Source organism: Gorilla gorilla, chromosome 2 (assembly GCF_029281585.2).
Source record: "Gorilla gorilla gorilla isolate KB3781 chromosome 2, NHGRI_mGorGor1-v2.1_pri, whole genome shotgun sequence".
NCBI classification, from domain to species: Eukaryota; Metazoa; Chordata; class Mammalia; order Primates; family Hominidae; genus Gorilla; species Gorilla gorilla.
This window is the reverse complement of record NC_086017.1, coordinates 81,370,546-81,390,826: the sequence shown is the minus strand read 5'-3', so window position 1 is coordinate 81,390,826 and position 20,281 is coordinate 81,370,546. Positions and strand designations below refer to the sequence as shown.

At 42.2% G+C, this 20,281-nt stretch overlaps 1 protein-coding gene across 14 annotated transcripts in view; it reads left to right on the top strand.

The window, feature by feature from the left end:
• The window catches only part of FOXP1 (forkhead box P1), a 630,459-nt gene that overhangs the window by 76,790 nt on the left and 533,388 nt on the right, over nucleotides 1–20,281 (top strand). For 13 of the 14 annotated variants that reach the window (XM_004035886.5, XM_019023994.4, XM_063703907.1 and 10 more), the window contains one exon: nucleotides 13,640–13,769. The exons of the other annotated variant lie outside the window; for it this stretch is intronic. The gene's annotated coding sequence lies outside the window, so the exon portion shown is untranslated. The remainder of the gene's footprint in view (nucleotides 1–13,639; nucleotides 13,770–20,281) is intronic. 14 annotated transcript variants of the gene reach the window in all.

The window sequence follows — 20,281 nt, the reverse complement described above, 5'->3', positions numbered from 1 at the left end:
ATTTGTGAAACTTTAATGTAAAATTAGATCAATGGGCATGAAAGAAAACTGGGGCATAATTAAGTTCTGTGGTTCGCTGACCCAAATCTGGTACCATGAAGGACTGGCAGCAGCTCGCACATTTGAGAGAGGAGAGAGCAGTCGGGGACACTGTTGTTCACTTAGTTGTGTGGTCCAAGCAAAGATGAGAACAGCAGCTCTCAGGTGTGGAGCCCTTGCTGGTTGACTAGGCATTGAGCACAGTGCTCTCCAATTGGATAATTTAATCTCAGCAATGCTTGGAGGTAGGGACTTTCATTAGCCCCATTTTATAGAAGCAGAAATGGAGGTTTAGAGAAACTGTAATGTGTGCAGAATTACAAGGCTACTCTATGGCAACATTGAGAGCTGAACCCGGGTGCCCTGATGTTCAGCTTCCTGCTCTTGTCTTAGGATATTAGAAATGGAGGTGGAAATCTGGATGCAAGAGCCAGCGCTGAGCCTAAGTCAAGGGCAAACGTGGTAGCTGGCTGGTACTGAGGGGAAGGACCAGCTTCCCCCAGTTGTTCAGCTTCCTGCTCTCATCCTAGGATATTAGAAATGGAGGTGGAAATCTGGATGCAAGAGCTAGCAGCGAGCCTAAGTCAAGGGCAAACGTGGTAGCTGGCTGGTACTGGGGGAAGGATACCGTGGAACCCCTTAGTTGGAAAAGTTATCAGCTAGTTGGAAAAGAAAACCTGGGGCTTTGGCGAACACAGGGAGGTGAGGAGGGGGAGCCAGTGTAGGGAGTGTGTGCGGATTCGAATAGCAGATATGCCGCCATGGAGACAGGAGATGTAAGACTACCACTTGCCCTGTTTCAAGGTTTACATGCATTATCCCACTTAATCTTCAAACCACTCCATGATGTAGGAAGTATCATTACCTCTGTTTTGCAGCTAATGAAACAGAGGCCCAGAAAACTTAAATAGGGTTGGACCACAAGTAGCACAGCCAGGATCAGACCCCAGGCAGCCAACTCCCAACACTGCCGAAGGCAACTGCGAACTAAGGCTCAGTGGAGAGTTTGCAACCTGGGATATATTTGTTGGAAGTGATTGCTCCCTCCTTTTGAACTTTGCAGCAATTATTGTCTGTAGAATTCATCTGGCAATTAATCATGTACTCCCTGTGACAAGGCTCTTATTGTTGTCTTGAAATGTTATTTAAATCGCACATTGTTATTTAACTTCTTGCCCTGAGAGGCAGACTGTGCCTGGGTATCCCCCACCTCACCCAGTGCATGTGTACCACAGTGCAATAAATGTTTGATTTAATTTCATTTGAGAGGCTTCCGGGTGGAAGTGATAATCTCATCCTTTAGACTTTAGTGACAGGTGACATTCGTGGAGGGGAAGAAGTAGGAGAGGAAGGGGGACGATGCCCACAGTTGTGATTCAGAAGAAAATGGGAGAATTGAAGGGAGACCGAGAGAAGAATAGAAAGCATCCCTCTTCAGGGCTGGGCACAGTGGCTCACGCCTGTAATCCCAGCATTTTGGGAGGCTGAGGCAGGCAAATCATGAGGTCAGGAGATCGAGACTATCCTGGCTAACACGGTGAAACCCTGTCTCTACTAAAAATACAAAAATTTAGCCGGGCGTGGCGGCAAGCGCCTGTAATCCCAGCTACTCTGGAGGCTGAGGCAGGAGAATCGCTTGAACCTGGGAGGGGAGGCGGAGATTGCAGTGAGCCTAGATTGTACCACTGCACTCCAGCCTGGGCGACGGAGTGAGACTCCATCTCAAAAAAAAAAGCATCCCTCTTCTACAGTCCAATAGGAAGACTGAGTGCATGCCTCATATGCTGTCATAAACTCCCTCCTTGTCTCCTGTCTTGGGGGAGATGTCCTGTCTCATTTCCAAGCTGCACTACCAGGGGTGACTTGGGTCCTTGCTTTTCTGCTTCCCAGGTTTGCCTGACTTCACGCAAGAAGCCAAGGGTTTTAGACAGTGGGAGGCAACGTAGAGGTCTGAACAGAATTATAACTCTATGTTGCCAGGTTGGCTTTATTTTGGGAACCCTTCCAAACGTTCCTACTTTTCCTGTTTGAGCTGTTGGAAAAATGGTACTCAGTAGTATTCATTGGTGGTTAAGGGACGAGGCTTGGGTTTCAGGAAGATGTGGCTCTGTCGCTAACTGTGGTCTTGGGTAAAGGACTTCCCTTCACCAGCCTTGGTTCGTTCATCTGTAAGATAATAGCATTCACTCTTGCCACCGTTATAAGGCTTAATAAGAGGGTGGATGAAAATGCTATGGACAGAGTACCTCATGTGCAGTGCAGCACAGGCTTTGCACATGTTAGTTGGTCTTAGAACTGGAAGTACCCAGGAGAATATCCAAAAGTCCTATGACCGCATTGAACACCAGGGTGAAGGACCAGCGTGTTCCTTTCCTTTCTCATATTTGCAACAGAAATGTCACCACTTGGGCTCCGTGACACTTTTCTTGATGACATTGTCCTGATCATCAGCTCTTCCCTTGGCGCCTCGAGACATTTCCAAACCACATCATTCCACACACCCTGGAATGTGCACGTTTCCTTTGTCAGAAGGAACTGTGGCCATCAGACGTTGGACAGCTCTGAGCCGGGTTGTTTTCTTCTCATCTACTTACTGTTGTGCTGAAGTTTGGTTTTATTTTTTAATGTTGTAAGAATTGTCTGGAAGTTATTCTTCAGTCATGTCATTAGTCATTTACTTTCTTGGTTTTGAAAATTGAGGAAAAATTACTTTGAGGCAGTGGGTCAGATGAGCGTGGCTGGCTGGGTAACCCATTCCCCGCTGAGTCACCTGTCTGCTCAGACAACTAAATGCTGAAGTATGCTTGATGACTAGTCACTGGCCAACGTCATATTAATCTGAAATTTCATTTCTGCTCCTTTTAAGTTATGGTAGCTTTGGTTCCTTGGTGGGTTTTTTGAAAGTGCTCCAAGTATTGTATTGATTGGATGATGTAGCCCGGAATTCTCGGTTATCCCCCAAAGTGTTTTTTTCGATTTGAGGCATAAAATTATGACATAGTATTGTTCAAAAAGATGGGATTCAAATGCCTTCATTTTATAAGAAGGGAAACTCAGGTTCCGAGAAGCCCACTGACTTGCGAAACATCTCAAACAGTTGTTGGCAAAGCTGGGATGGCGTTAATCTTCCTGGGAATTTGTGATGTGTACTCACCCACTGGGTCTTGCTGCCCTTCTGCTAAAACTACCTGGAAATTATTTATTTTGGTCTTCTTCCTTGATAGGAGAGAATCTGAAAGTCAGGAATAGTGGCTGCCTCCAAATGCCCTTAGCTCCTTCTCCTGACCCCCTAATGAGCATGTCCCCAGAGCATGTTATAACCTTGGAAAACAAGGCTACTTAGTATGTTTGTACTCTGATGCCTGTATGTTCTGTACATGATCTGGCCTGAATGATGGATGAGGCTCCATACAGGCTTCCTGTGTCTTCTGCCATTCTCCCCTCCCTACAGTACCATACCTGACGAAATAATAACATCGAGTCACTGAGGAGGTTTACCATAGTGTGGTGCTACAACCTTAATTCGTGGTTTTTTTTTTTTTTTTGAGACAGAGTCTCGTTCTGTTGCCCAGGCTGGAGTGCAATAGCACTATCTTGGCTCACTGCAACCTCCACCTCCTGGGTTCAAGTGATTCTCCTGTGTCAACCTCCCGAGTATCTGAGATTACAGGTGTGTGCCACCACACCCAGCTAATTTTTGTATTTTTAGTAGAGATGGGGTTTCATCATGTTGAAATTCTGTTTGCTTTTTAACTTAACTTGAGCATAAGCTTAGAAGATGATTTGGGGGCTGGGGGCTTTATTTATTTTAGCAAGTAATTTGGCCTGTATTTTTATTCCTTTAAGTAATTTGTAAGTAACTACAAAGGCCTGTGGTAAGATGGCTTTTGTTTCTAGTTGGAACATGGAGACCAAGAGAACTCTCTAGAAGACAGATTTGGCTCCACTGCTATGGGACTTCACACTTACCTCCACAGAGGGACTCTTCTGATGCCTCTATGTAAACAGCACTTTTAAATCCTACTTCAAGGACCATTGGTTTTCTCTCAAGAGATATGTTCCTTTTTTTTTCTTCTCTTAACTCTTTTGTTATTTTCCTCCTTTTCCAATAATGGAAGGCTTTTCGGTTTTACATTAGAGGCTACTACTTGTTTTTTTTTTTTTTATCTAATTGTAAAGCAGGCAAAAATCATCACAGAAAACAGATCTCAAAAGAATTGCACTTAGTGTTGTGACCTAGTTGGTTTCTTCATTCTTTGAAACATTATTTGATTTTTTCCTCCCGTATTAGCTGTTATGTATGCCGGTTACATAACCTTAATTTTTCACGGAAAATATGGATGTCATCAATTAATAAGACTACCCCTGCTGTTGTTATGGCTGGCTTCTTCTAGAATGTTCCCACTGGGGAAACTGAGGCTTAGGTTTGATACTGCAGGATTTGCCATTGTAATGTTTTCCTTTTAGTAACATCATCATTATGAATATAATTCTTGTTCTCATCCAGTAGAGAGCCTTGGTTACTGGCAACCCAGTTCAAGCCTTTGAATAGATACATAGGGATCACCTCTCTAGTGTGAAGATGAAAATAATATAATTTGTTTACCACCTTGAGTTGTTTACCACAGGCTGTGAAAAATATGTTTTGAATTTAAAAGTGTGAAAAACAAGTGTGCTAGCTATCAAAAAAGCTCTCCCCTCAAAGTAAACATGTTTATAGAGCAAGACTCAAAACAAAATACTTGATAAGCCTAGCCAATCAAAAGAAAGTAAACATGTTTACCACAAAAGCCTTATAAAGAACCCAGATGGCAGCCAGCTCTCTGTTCACTTGACCGTCCTTCCAGGGAGCTGCAGAGGCTCCCCTGGGCCTTGGGGACAGGGCCGCCACTTGCCCTGCTAGCAGGGGGCCTGCCTTGTGCTAGCTGTGCTCAGTTAGCTAGACCCAGTTTGCCAGTGGGAACGGAAGGTTTGTGTTTTCTGCCATTTAATTGAATCATGAGTGGAAGGTATTTGTGAAAATGATTCTGGAGTTCCCATGATTCTTAAAGAGCAACTTGTTATAGATAGGGTGCCAAGTGGGCTTCTGGGGACTCTTCCTGACTCCCCAAAAGAGCCTTCCTGATGAGCGTCACGCCTCCCAACCTTCTGTGTTCCAGGCGCTGTCGTGCCACCATCCAGGATATAACCTGCAAATCCCAGACCTTGCCTTGCTGATTGCACTCTGCGAAAGAAACCAAAGAGCTTGAACAGGAAGTCAGTAGAAAAGACAAGGCCATCTTGAGGGATACCAGGGTTTTCAGGGCACTGGGTACCACGATATGAGTCTTAGATGATGTAAAAGACACCGAGTTCAGAAACGTGAAGGTGGATTGTGTGCACTGGGAGGAGCAATGGATTCAAGGTGGTTAGTGGCATTAAATTATTTTGACTGTAGTCACCTTGCTGTACTATCAACTACCAGGTCTTATTCATTCTTTCTATTTTTTTGTACCCATGCAATGAACATTTTCTTCGAAAGGTCATGTTGGTGTTCAAAAGTGTTTTCACCTTTTGGGGTGGGCACGGTGGCTCACGCCTATAATCCCAGCAATTTGGAGGCCAAGGTGGGTGGATCATGAGGTCAGGAGATTGAGACCATCCTGGCCAACATGGTGAAACCCTCTTTCTACTAAAAATACAAAAATTAGGTGGGTGTGGTGGTGCGTGCCTGTAATCCCAGCTACTCGGGAGGCTGAGGCAGGAGAATTGCTTGAACCAGGGAGTCGGAGGTGGTGGTGAGCCGAGATCGCACCACTGCACTCCAGCCTGGCAACACAGCGAGACTCCGTCTCAAAAAAAAAAAAAAAAAAAAGAAAAGCATTTCAGAGTTTGGATTTTTTTGATTAGTGATGCTCACTCTGTAGTAAAATACCTGAGAAAGGTGTTGAAGAGCATTTTTGCCATTTATTTACTTATTTAGAGACGGAGTCTCACTCTGTCACCCAGGCTGCAGAGACTTGATCTGGGCTCACTACAACCTCTGCCTCCCGGATTCAAGCAATTCTCCCACCTCAGCCTTCCGAATAGCCGGGATTACAGGCACCCGCCACCACACCTGGCTAATGTTTATATTTTTGGTAGAGACAGGGTTTCACCATGTTGGCCAGGCTGGTCTTGAATTCCTGACCTCAGGTAATCTGCCCATCTCAGCCTCCCAAAGTGCTGAAATTACAGATGTGAGCCACTGTGCCTAGCCATACTTGACATTTAGAAGTAACTGCCAGTTGGCTGGGCAGGAAGCAGTGGTTCCCTTACATGTGACTATGAATAGAAAAGTTTCCATGGATCTTGGAATCACGGTGGAGGAAGGTGATGGTACTTTCCTTGAGGGTAGGTGACAGGTGAGGTGGGCTGTTGGCAGAGGAACGACTTGGCTCTAACAGGAATTGAAGAGAGACCAACTCTTTCTTTTTTAGTTGCTTGAAGTTGAAAGATGTAGAATGAGTGGCTTCTGGAAAAGGAGAGAGGGGACGCCTTTAAGGGTAAAAGGCAAGTCTCTCCATTCATCCAGATGATGGTAGTGGAAGATGGTGGAGAGAGGTGAGCACTAAGGCCCAGGGGAAGGAGGAGTGGAGTTTCTTCAGCACAGAAGGGAGATTCTGGAGTGTTCTGAAGCGGGCAGGATGATGGTCTGTCTCATCCCCGAAGAGGGGAAGTGATCAGTTAGGTCAGTTGTTCTCTAGAGCAGGGTTTGGACATAGATGGGGGAATGGAGCAGACAGATACCACAGGAAAAATCTCACTAGCCTGCGAGTTTCAAATGGAATATTCAGGAGATTGTTAGTGAAAAAGAGAGCAATAAACAAACAAACCGAAAAGGTTTCAGGTTGAGCCTCAGAGCTAGAAAAGTAATTACGTAATTCCCCATGTGTTCTAATTAATCTAGTGGGTTTACTTAAAAATTTGTTTTTGAGCATAGATACCAATAAGTCCTCTGGTGAGTTGAAAGAAACCTTACTAGTGGAAGATTAATAAAAGGAATAGTGATTGGTTAGTTTTAGGGAACTTCACTGAAACAAAGTTAATTAAATGGGCTTGCCCAAACCATGGAGGTTGGTGTAGTGACCCATTTGGTTAAATCTGGTGACCGTTTTTTACCAGAACTGTATTAGAACTTAGCGCTAAAGACAGATGCTTATTTAGGGCACGTTTGAGTTATTATTATTATTATTATTTTAAAAACAGAAGTATTATTTGTTCTTCTTTTCCTAGCCTATGAATTGAGGTGGATTGGCATCTTATTTATGAGCTGACAAACACATACCTTTTTTTGCAGCTGATGTGCTTTTTTGAACTGGGTTCAGCATTGTCAAAAAGTTATTCACAGGAGTTGGTGATGGAGCCCGCTCCACCCACTTCTGTTCCCTTTCTATTTTGGTGCCATTTGCAACAAAGGAAACTAAGTTTGTAAATTAGAGAAGGATTGAAGCTCTCACAAATGCACTTCTTATCAGGTTGTGTAACAGATTAGACAGAGCAGGCTCACTCTTGCTGTGGCACGTGGGACCCGAGGAAACATCCATGCAAACTCCATGAGGTGGCCCTGGCCAGGGGACTCCCAAGTTTTCTGGCCAATCTGATTTAGTTGCATTTAAAAACGAACAATTATGAAGATGTATATATCTGTATGTCTGTATGTTTATATGCACATATGTATACTTGTGCGTGTTTATATGTGTGCATATATACATACGTATATTATGTGTGTGTATAAAATTGCCATTTAGCATTCTCAAACCAAGGGAGATCCAGTGGGCAACACATTGAATTTGACTTTTGCATAAGGGTCCCTGATGGAAATAGATGGCTTTTAGTTCTCCTAGGCCTTAAGTGGACTAGGGGAGGCAGAGGAGGGCTGAAAGAACCCAGAGAGAGGAGTTGTGTGGAGAGAGCTGCCTGGCAGGGTTGCCACTGGTCAAAGAGGGACTCAGAACTAGAGAAATGAATACCCCATCTTCTGTGGCGTCCTGAGATGAGAGCTCCCATTGGTTGGACAGAGAGCGGGCTTCTAGGACACAGAGCTGGGTGGGGGATAGTGGGTGGAGCCTCTGGAGAAGCAGATGGAAACCATCCAATGCATTTTGTTCTGGAAACAGCTATGCAAGGTAACTGCCATAACTCAACCAGGTAACCCATGGGAGAGGTCAAGGTGGGAAATGAACTCCTTCCTAGATCTTCAGGGTGGGGATAGAGCATCTAGCTTTAGAGCACTGGTTCTCAAAGGATGGTGCCCGCATCAGTAGCATCAGTATCACCTGGGAACTTGCTAGAAATTCTCAGGCCCCATCTTGGACCTATGGAGTGCAAAACTGCAGGAGAGGCCCAGCAATCTGTGTTTTACAAAACCCCCTGGAGATTCTGGTGCTTGGTCAAGATGTCTGTGAGTTGCTGGAGGCTCAGCATATGATGTCAGTTTGCTGAGAGGGCCTTTGTTGGCGTGCTCAGAAATGCCCGTGATGAGCATGTTGTCTGTTATCAATCCACTGCTTGAAATTCTGCAGTTCCTCAATCCTCTTTTTTTAGGATAGACATTCTTCAATAGAAATGGAATACTTGATTACATTTAGGCCATGGAGGCTAATACCCAGTGCAGTTCATTCCTTTAATTTTTAAGCTCTTCTCTCAGCTGTGCAGGCAAGTTCCAGGGCAGACTTTTGGAGGTTGCTTTTGAAAAATAGATGCAAATGCTGTCTGTGCTGTTGTTGTTTTCCTGGTGCCTGGCAGTGTTTGGTAAACAACTTGATTGCTAGGTCCCGGCCTCAGGGAACCACAGCTGCTCTTTCTAGCTCCCTGCAGACTTTTGTACTGAGCAGGGATTGCTTCAGGGAAAAATAAACAGGGGAGAACAAAACAAGAAAACATCACTTGTTGTTTTGTTGCTGCCTCTACCTGTTTTTCTGGAGCTGTTTTGCAACCACGGGCCCTGGGATTTGGGTTCCTTTGCTTTACAAAAACAAGGCAGGCCCTGGTGGCATTCCACGCTTCTCTCTCCATGGCTAGACTGTGGCATTTGGAGTAGCCACAGGACTTGGAAAGCATTGGAAAGGACTTAATAGCCACTGCCAGAACGCATGCATTTTTAAATATGTAAATTGAAAAGGGAGAAAGCTTCATTCTTTCTAATGACCCCCAAGATGGTAATCTGGCTTTTCAAATCTCTAGGAAAACAGATTGAATATGGCACAATTAATGTTTCAGCACTTCTCGGCTTTTCTCTAAAATATTTTAATGGGCTTTTAATTTATTGCAGCTCTTGATTAGCAGGGTTGAGGCAGGGTTACTGCTGACCTCCTGGGCCAAGGTACTTCTGGGGCTGTAGTGAAGTGGAAAAGAACAAAGGTTTGATAGTGTTCTCAGCTGGAGCCTCCCAGGGATGAGCCCCTGGGGGTTCACTGAATAATTCCTTCCCCTAAAGTAGTCAGAGAGCAATGCAGTGTTCTTCAGATCTTTATCAGAGTTACCTGGGGTATCTGTTGGGTGGAACAGCAGATTCCTGGAACTTGTTTAAGAATCTCTGGACTATGGAGGGTGGGAACTTGGGCTTCAAGCTGGTGCCTCCCTGCACACTCACATTTGCAGTCCATGGCCTTGGTGATTGATATTGCTACAGTGTAAATACCGTGAGCTGGGGTAGAAAGCAAGTGGGGGTACTGCTACATTTTAAAAAAATGTTTGAGTCTTGCACATTGTTTGTTAGTGCATTTACTTTTCACTTACTCTACTTCACAAGTTGGCTGTTCCCTACCTTCTTAAATCAAAAAACTTTCTCCTGGAAATTGTTTCTTTTTGGTCTGAAGTAAGTCTTTTAGAATGTCCTTATAAAGAGGTGATAAACTTCTGTTTGTTTGAAAAAGCTTCTATTTCACCCTCAGCTTTAAGAGATAGTTTTTCTAGTTATACAATTCTACGTAGGCAGGTGGGGGTTTCTGTCATTTTTTTCTTTTCTTTTTTGTTTTTGCCTCTGTACTGTGGAAAGGATAATTTATTTGGGTATCTATCTTCTGGTATTTTTAAAAATTTCAATTGCTGTATTTTTTTATGTCTAGAGTTCAGAACAGTTAAGTATTTTAGTTAGCTATGGGGTTCCGTGAAGATGGAATTCAGTCCTGTGACTGTTGAATTCTTAACAACACACACACACACACACACACACACACACACTTCCACACACCACAGTGGTGATTCACCGTTTATTTTTAGATATGCCTGGTTACTTTAAAATATTAGAAGTCAAATAAGACAGCACTAATGACCATACACATAGAGCATTGGTTTTTTTTGTCTTTTTGTGTTGTTGTTTGTTTCTTTTGTTTTTTTAGACAGAGTCTTGCTCTGTCGCCAGGCTGGAGTGCATTGGTGCAATCTCGGCTTACTGCAACTTCCGACTCCCTGGATCAAGCGATTCTTCTGCCTCAGCCTCCCTAGTAGCTGGCGTCACCATACCCAGCTAATTTTTGTATTTTTAGTAGAGACGGGTTTTCACCATGTTGGCCAGTGTGGTCTTGATCTCCTGACCTCGTGATCCGCCCGCCTCGGCCTCCCAAAGTGCTGGGATTACAGGCGTGAGCCACTGTGTCCGGCCACATAGAGTATTGTTTAACCGATTTATGTCTTAGCTAGAAAGCTGCTACTCACTCCAGTCCGAATGAAAACGAAACTCCCACAGGAAACCTCCACCAGCCCTCTCCTCATGGCTGATCTTTGCTGTTGACTTGCCTACTCCTCACCCCCAAGCCTTCGAGTATGATATTCTGACCTGTGAAATGCGTTTTCCACCCAATCTTCCAATTCCTCCCAAAACCTAAAGATAATGAATTCTTCTAGAAAGCTCTTATCTGCCCAGACACCTACTGTGCTTTTCTGTGTCACCCGTACTGCTTCTCTGTGCTTCTGAATCACTCTGGAATCATAAAACTGGAGACAGTGCATGACCTCATCCATCGTTTGCTGCAGGGATTGCAACATGTTTGTTTTGTTTAAATATAACTTATTTAAAAAGTTAGCTGCCATCTTTGAAAAATTCTGGAATTTTACTAAATAGAAATCTAGATTACTGCCTTTATTTGTAGAATTGAAAGCTCTTGAGGTTCTTGAGGGTATGTTCCCATGTGGCAGTAATTGGAGGGGGAAGTACAGTGGCTTCCCCCTTGAAGCTGATAAAGTGAGGATTTCTCAGCTTGCCACATTCCTTCCCTCTCCCTGTTACCTTACACCTGGCCTTCCTCGCTCATTTGCATTACCTGCCTGTTACAAAATGTGGCCCATGACTGTTAGTACCAGCATGGTCAGGTAGTGCCAAAATTCACTTGAGCAAGCCTGAGTCAGAAGGGTATATCACAAAAACTCAGGACTTTTATATTAGGGTATTGGCTGGAAAATATAGAGTTCCCATGAGCACAAGCTTTATAGAGTTGAGTCAGGCTACTAAAACTCCCTGTGCCTCAGTTTTCTTATCCGCATATTGAGTTTAAAATAATAATATCTGCGAAGAACTTTGTTGTAAGAATAGAATGAAATAATGATTATAAAAGACTTAAAACAATACCCAGTACATAATGAGTTTTCAACAAATGGCAATTATATTTTTAGAGAGTACCGAAAAGTTACTTCTTTCAATTGTTGATTCATTTATTCACTCAAAAGATACATATTGAGTACCTGCTATGAGCTGGGCATTTTTCTGAAATTTTGGAGCATTGCGATGAAAAGAAATAGTTCTTTTATCTAATTGAGCTTATATTCTAGTGGGGAAGACAAGTGAGCAAATAGATCAGGGCGAAAGCTCTGAAGTAAGCACATAGGATGATATAATTGAGACTAACTTGGAACCTAACTTAAGTAGGTGGGCAGGACAAGCTTTTTGAAGTGGCCTTTGTCCCTAAGTCCCAGTACTGAGAAGGGACCAGTTGTGTAAAGAATGGGCTCATGGCATCTTGGAAAGCTGAGATAGCAAGTGCACCAGCCCTGAGATGGGAAGACACTTGCCTTGCTTGAAACAAATGGAGGACCACTGTACCTACATTGGTTATAGTCTGGGATTGGGTTGGTAGTTAAGGCAGTGTCAGAGAAGTAGAAAGTGGCCAGATTATGTAGGGCCCTCAGGCCATGGAAAGAAATTCAAATTTTATCCTAAAGATGGTAAACAACTTCAGCCCATTTCTTCATTTCTCTTCTTTTTCTTTTTTCTTTTTTTTTTTCTATGTGACATAGACTTCATGGCTTTAGGGAGCATGTCTGAGCCTTGGAAGTACTTCTTGGATCTCAAAGCTGCTTGGAGGCTTGGAGAATAGGACTTTGCCATTTGACTCGAAGTGTGGTCCATGATTGGTAGTATCAGCATCTCCTGGTAGTTTTCTAGAAATGCAGAATCTCAGGCCCACTCCAGATCTGGTGAATCAGAGTCTTTGGGGATGGGTCCCAGGAATCTGTATTTTGAAATGCTCTCCAAAAGATGCTTATGCACAGAAGTTTGAGAAGCATCAATCTAGAATACATCTGGACAGATTTCTACAGGACATGGAGCTATGCTCATTGGAGAGGAATGGAAGCCTTTCCTGGGCACCCAGGGGATGCTGCCAGCCGCCGGGATGCTGGCTCAATAGGGTTAGGTACTGGTGCCAGGCTTAGCATTCTAAGCGCTTGAAAAACTCTCTGGTCACAGCACATCTTCAGTGTTGATGGCAGGTCAGCATGAAAGTGAATCATGGTAAAAACAAAACAAAAACCAAAAATCTCTTTTTAATCAGGAAGCTTAAAGGAGAAGTTAATTAGTTTAAAGTATTTAGAAGAAATATGCTTCTTTCAAAAAGACAGAAGCTTAGAGGTAGAAGGAACTTGAAGAGCATCGGTTAATGCCCTGACCCTACAGGTGAAGAGACTGGAATCTGGAGATGATAAATGGCTCTCCTGGGGCCACACTAGTGACTGAAGACCATACCGGGTCCAGAACTCAGGCTTCTCAGCTTTTGAGCCCTGACCATCGCACCGTATGTGCTTTCTTGATGGAAACATCTCCATGAGTATTGCTCCTTATGTAATCCATAATCATTTTTAGAATAAAATAGAATTATTTTGGAGAAAAAAATGATTACGTTTCCTACTAGTTTTAATGTTCATTATTAGTACTAGTATTTCTAAAATAATTTAAAATTATTTGAATTTTTTACTTTTTTTGTTCTTCGAAAAAGATCATAACTTAATAGGGAATGGTACATTTATCTATGTAATATTTTAGTTAAAACAGTTTATTGTTACCTGAAGACTTGATAATGGGAAGTGGTATTTTCACATGCTAAAATATTTAAAATATTTGGTACAAAGCCCATAATAAATAACAACTTTACAGTGTACGTGTTGAAGTGATTAGTAAATGTATCTTTCAAAACAGTATTTCCGGTTCATATTTAACAGCATCACACTTGATGTATTGACATACCCTGGCTTGAACGGTGTTTTCCCCTACCTCAAGAATCTATGTCTTGCTGTTTTCAAGTGTAAGGAAGTGGTGGTTTTAGAAGTTACATCTTAGTTATGTGTAAAAAATATTTTTGTGTTGCAGTGTCCCAGAAGCTTTTGTTGACAATTCCAGTTTCCGAACAAAACATTTCGGCAATGGTGAGGGCTTCGATCCCTTCTCTGATTTGCTGTCAGCCATGAACGGATGGATGTGATGCCTGCTAGCCAAAAGGGTGAGTGAATGAATGTTTGTGATTATTCATCTGAAAATTCACAAGACAAAAAGTCCTTCAAGACAGTTGCCCACCCAGGATGAGAGATTCTTATCTTGAAAGAAGGGACAAACTCTGTCATTGTTTTCTGGTGTAATCTTTTCAGATAATTCCTACGGTGATCTGAGGATTTATAAAAGGCATAACAGGACATAGGATAACTTCCTCTGTTTGCTTGTTTGTTTTAATCATACTCTGAAGGATGGACTATCTCAGTTTTGGTCCATGTGCAACATTGAATGAGTAATTGTTTTTTTGGTCCCATTACAACTTGGTGATAACATGAGCCACCAAGAAATAAGACAATAATTTTTTCATCTTGAGTTTTAGGGAAAATTTGAGTCTAATTTGTTCCTTGAGAGAGTCCTATCCCAAACTTTTTGTATGATCAGGACTTATGAGAAAGCCAAAGGATTGGAAACGGGATTTTCAAAGATTTTTTGAAAGACTTCTGGAAATTTTTTTGTATCATAATTTACCTCATTAGGTTATTCATTGACTTTTTAGGGGGAGGTTAGAAAGGACATGATGATATTTTTCTCCATCCATCCTGTTCCTCAGCAATCAATGACTCCCCTGTAGTAATGAACACTGTGACTTGTCATTAGCAGAGACAATGATTGGTTGAGGCCAGGCATTTTGGGTGACAACTCTGACATCATTTGTGGTAGCCTTGCTATTGGATGAGGTCAGTTTCATGGAGAACCTTATCATTTCAGGGTTTGTATTGAATAGCATTTAATTGGTAAGACCCTCATCTTTTTCTGTCTTAGTGCAGTAATATTGGAAGCAAATTCTAAATAATGGAGAGAAGTGTAGTGAAGCAGAAAGGGCACTGTATTGGGAGTTGGGAGGCTTAATAGTAACCTGGCATGGGGCAAATTAGGCTGTCTCTTTGATTTTTTTTCTTTTTTTTTTTGGAGACGGAGTTTCCCAATTGTTGCCCAGGCTGGAGTGCAGTGGTGCGATCTCGGCTCACTGCAACCTCCGCCTCCCAGGTTCAAGCAATTTTTCTGCCTCAGCCTCCCAAGTAGCTGAGATTACAGGCGCCTGCCACCATGCCTGGCTAATTTTTGTATTTTTAGGAGAGACAGGGTTTCACCACATTGGCCAGGCTGGTCTCAAACTCCTGACCTCAGGTGATCCGCCCGTCTCAGCCTCCTAAAGTGCTGGGATTACAGGTGTGAGCCACTGTGCCTGGCTTGATTTTCTATATCTAAAACAAAGCATGTAGGTTAGAGGATCCTATCCTATCAGTGTTATTGAGGCCCTGGAAATTATCTATTTAAATACCTCAGTTTACAAATGGGACAGCTTAAGTCATGAGTCTAGGTGGGATGGCTAAGTCCCTGGGGTTGGTCTGGACTGGACCATAGCTATTTGGTCATCATTCAGTGGTTCTTTCTAGCTTATTTCAATTACAGAGATTAAGACATCCTGGCCATTTAGCTTTTTAAGCCTCCTCTGATGATATGTCTAAGACAGTGTTATGCATTCAATTATTTGGGCCAGATTTGTGAAGATTTTATAGCTAGAGGTCATTTTGACAAATCCTTCCCCTTGTATACATTAAAAAATACTTTAGTTTTATTGTCCAGAGAAACTGTGTTCATAGTGAAGCAACTGGCTCAAATATTAGAGACCAGATGATTTTCAAAGAGCTATTGGCTCGAAAAGGCACTTCCTGCCACAGTTTGTTAACTGATAACTTGTGCTTTGCATCTGGTTCTGCTGGAGCTAGAGAGAGAGAAAAAAAAAAATCCAGCCTCCTGTCTTCCCTACAGTATTACTTCTGTCAGTGGCAAGAAATAAGGCAAATAGTAAACAGTAACACACAGGCAAGGATGTCCACAATGAAAAGAAACGGTTAATGGAGTCATGAAATTTTAGAGCTGTTAGTGATCGGTTCTCTCACCTGTGAACTCCTGAGGTTTTCCATTGCTATGCATGTATGATAGACTTTTGTGGATGGTCTGTAGATTAGTGAACAGGCAGCACATGCTAAGAAAAGTCGTATCTTGGCTGGGCGTGGTGGCTCACGCCTGTCATCACAGCACTTTGGGAGGCTGAGGTGGGTAGGTCACCTAAGGTCAGGAGTTCAAGACCAGCCTGACCAATATGGTGCAACCTCATCCCTCCCCAAAATACAAAAGTTAGCTGGGCGTGGTGGCGGGTACCTGTAGTCCCAGCTACTTGAGAGGCTGAGACAGGAGAATTCCTTGAACCCAGGAGGTGGAGGTTGCAGTGAGCTGAGATCATGCCACTGCACTCCAGCCTGGGTGAGAAAGTGAGACTCTGTCTCAAAATAATAATAATAATAATAATAATAATAATAATAAAGAAAAGTCATATCTTTAGGAATTCAGGTAGAGTTGAGAACAAAGCCTCGGTCTGTTTCATATACACATGAGAATTCATCAAAGGGGTTAGAATTCTGGAGGTATTGAAATAACAACAAACTCAGGTTTTTGGTTACCTGTCATCTCTGTCTTTGGTATTGAGAGAGTCTGACTCAATCTCACTATTATAAAATTGATATATGAAATTTAACAAAACCACATGAATGGATTTGTTGAAGATGAGGCTCATTTTATTCATTAATTTCAATTGGATTTGGCCCGTTATTTGAAAAATCCATCTGAAGAACTATAATGAAAATGATATCTGTTTTGAAAAAATGTTCTTTTAGGCCTAGTGGAATACTAGATTTTTTGTAAATAAGGCAGTTCTTAGTATTTATCAGACTTTAAAAATCTTCCCTTCTCAGTATTTTTTAGTAGAAGGTAGAGGTGCCTGAAATCCTGTGAGCTGGACCATATGTTCTGATTTTCTATTCTCCTCCCATTTTTTTTTTTTTTAAGACAGAGTTTTGCTCTTGTCACCCAGGCTGGAATGCAATGGCACAATCTCAGCTCACTGCAACCTCCACTTCCTGGGTTCAAGTGATTCTCCTCCCTCAGCCTCCCAATTAGCTGGGATTGCAGGTACCCACCACCACACCCAGCTAATTTTTGTATCTTTTAGTAGAGACAGGGTTTAATTATGTTGGCCAGGCTGGTCTCGAACTCCTGACCTCAGGTGATCTGTCCACCTCAGCCTCCCGAAGTTCTAGGATTACAGGTGTGAGGCTCTGTGCCTGGCCCCATTTTTTTCTCAAGGTGCATTTCCAAGGCTTGCTCAAAGGACTCACTCTCTTCCTCTGTGCTGCAGTGACTGGCCTTCTGTGCATTAAGCATCTGATAGTTAGTCATTCCAATGTCAAACATTTATTCACAGTCCTGTGCCTTTTAGAACTTTACAGTTTATTGAACAACCAAAAGAAGCACCAATTAATTGTTACAGCTGATAATTTGGAGTCTTTAGGCTTGAAATAAACTCTAATTCTGAGTGAAGTGTTTCATGGTAAGTGTCCTCCTGGTAGACCAGGGTCAGAGTCACAGAGGTAGGCATCCAGAACAACAAATTGCTTCACTCAAACACAAGGAAATGAAACCATGAAATAAAAGGTTTGCACAAATAGATCATTATGGCCAACTTTTTAAGGTCAGAAGATGGGTAATGTACTCAATTGATGCCGGCGGTAACCATGCTTGCATAATAAATTAACTTAGAGGCAGGAGACAGCGAAAGAAGGGCTGAGCACTTCGTATCTCTCTTTGTGCTGTGGTTCTTTAATGCCACCGTTCACCAGGAAGGAGTCAGAGTTGGCTCCTGTTTCCTGGTGTGAAGCTTTAGTTGACACTGGTACCTATAGGATGCACATCACAGGACTTCCAGAGTGAAGGCTGGCAATGCCTGCTGCATATTTAATAGGCAGTTAGCCACAGTGTTATTAATAAATGTGACCATAGCAATTTGCATTTGCATAGAGTTGTTTTGAGAAGGGCTGACTAGAGATGGCGAATGTGTTGGTTTGTTCGTCTGTCTCTGCTCTGTCATTGCATCGTCTCTACCACTAGGTTGTCCCTTGCTGGTAGATCTGGTGAAAAGACATAAGCGACATGCAACATTCATTGTTATGTGTTATTTGCTTACAACTGTTTTCCCTTATTTGCCCAGCCTTCCTCTTTTGATGTCTCTCATAATCAAATTGCTACCTTTTGACTTACTAGGAAGAGATAAAAACATGGGCAAATGCATCCTTCTCACTGAAGACTTGGTGAAGGGCTACTTTTTTGGCTGGGAGTTCCTTTCTTTTTAAAATAAAACTCGAGAATATGGACTTTCCATGACCGGTTTTGGGGTGGGGCGGTGGTGGCGCAGCTTCCAGAAGGTATGTGCAGCTGGCAGGTACCTTGGGCCAGGAGAGCCAGCTGACAGGGTTCCTTTCTGGTCTGCCATGTGCTGCAGCCTGTCAGGGGGCCAGCCCACTGTGTTGTGCTTAAACTTCCAGTCTCTGGAATTTTGACTTTGAAAAGTAATTTTAACAATTTAATAAACTACATAATATGTTTTATAAGCTGGAGCGAATGATCTTAAGTATTTTGGTCTCTTTCATAACACAATGAACCTAATATTGGTAAAAATACAGATCTTCACTCACACCATAAAGAGAGGCTAGATTTAATAAGCAGTTATGAGTGCTGGCAGCTGCCTATCAGATTGTATCACTCGGGCTCCCGCATGCGAAGACAGTGTCAACTTACATTTTATCTGTGAAGTATTTTCGATGCGTTTATTTTGCCTTTCTCTCCAGTTCCTAACCCAATACAAGTAATGTAATTGGCTAAATATTTTCCACATAGCTAACTGGCTAGGGGCCAAGGTGGAAACCATTGTCTGGCTTGATGAAGATCAGAAATTAACATGACATTTACGTGGAGGTAATGGAATATATTAGTAATGTAGTAATTCAGGGTGGTGAGAGACAGTGTCCATCCCTTCCTGCCCATAAGCAGCAGGAGGTGTTCAGCAGCTGATGAAAGAACCTCCACACCCCCACCCCAGTTCCCTAGTACCACACAGCAGTAGCCAGCCCATCCCTGTGTCAAATTTACTTTTAAGTTCTTCAGACAGAACTGTAAGACAAACTAATGAATTATTCCATTTGTCAATTAAAAAATAAACCCCCAACTCCTATTTTAAGATTAAATTCCAATTAGAAGATTGCATTTAATTCAGAAGCTATAACATTGTTTTAATGAATTCTGTTGGAGGTGACAGTTTATGTGAGATAAATTTATATGGTGTAGATAGATATAAATTCATTGGATAATGTTAAACATGTTACTTCATATATATTAGCTGTGAAATTTATTTCTTCTCTGGTTAGGTCCCTAAGGAGGTAGAGTCAAAGGGAAAAACATATCTTCAAAGAAAGAACCCTTTCTGTCCTTTCAGATATTTGCTCTAAAACAGCCTTTTCTCACTTTTATTAAAAAAAAATCTGTTAAATTTCTGCATTAACTGAATTTATGATTCTTGGTGTATGCTGTTTATAAAATTGAATATAGGTTTTATGATATAGGAAATTAGTCTAGGAATGAGAATATGATCCAACTTTGTAATAAAGGTAATCTGCATTTATATTGCAGGTATTTTCCATTCCTCTCTAAGCCCCTTACGGGATTATACACACATTTTTCTGGACATACAAATTCACCATAAACTTTTAATGTATTGGGCAGACTTTTGTTCACATGATACCTACACAAAACATCAAACCTTTTGGCTAAATTAGAGGTGGCAAACATTCTTGACACACTTTCGATTTTATAGTTCCCCTTTTCTGTGCCCATCCTGTGCCTTGGCAGACATCACTGAATTGGTCATATTCTTTCCTTTACTGAGTGAAGATGTGGCCTCAGAATTATTCCACCTAAATTCTTGTAGGCAGGCTTACAGAATCACCATTTACATTTACAATGCAGTGTATAAGGTATAAAGCCGGGGCTTTTGAGTGATCTTTGCAGTTTTGTCTTTGTATACCCAGTACTTACCCTAATATCTGGCAGACAGTTTTTAAACAGTCCATATTTCACATATTAATGAAAGAATCTGGGCTGGGTGCTGTGGCTCATGCCCGTAATCCCAACACTGGGAAGCCAAGGCGGGAGGATTGCTTGAGGCCGGGAGTTTGAGACCAGCCTGGGCAATATGTGTGCACCACATTGACTTGTTAGGTAGTTTATTTTGTACCCTTCAACTGGTTTTTGTGTTATGTCTGTGAAATATTATAGTTTTGTAGTGTTTTTTTTTTTCAATTTGCGTAACTTTGGAAAAGACAAGAATGAGTCTATGTCGCTCTCTTTTTACCTATGTATCAACTGAGTCTCTAACATAGCAAGGAAGTGGTGATGTGAGAGCCAAACCCAGACTTTCACTCTCTGGGTGCAGTTGCTTTCTCACAGGGAGAGGCACATACATGCCGGGTGCTGACCGGTGCAGGGCAAGTTTCTTACATTTTCCTTTTGCATATTAATCTTAGTTCTTATCAATACACCAAAGCAAGCTGTACCAGGGAGGAAGGCATT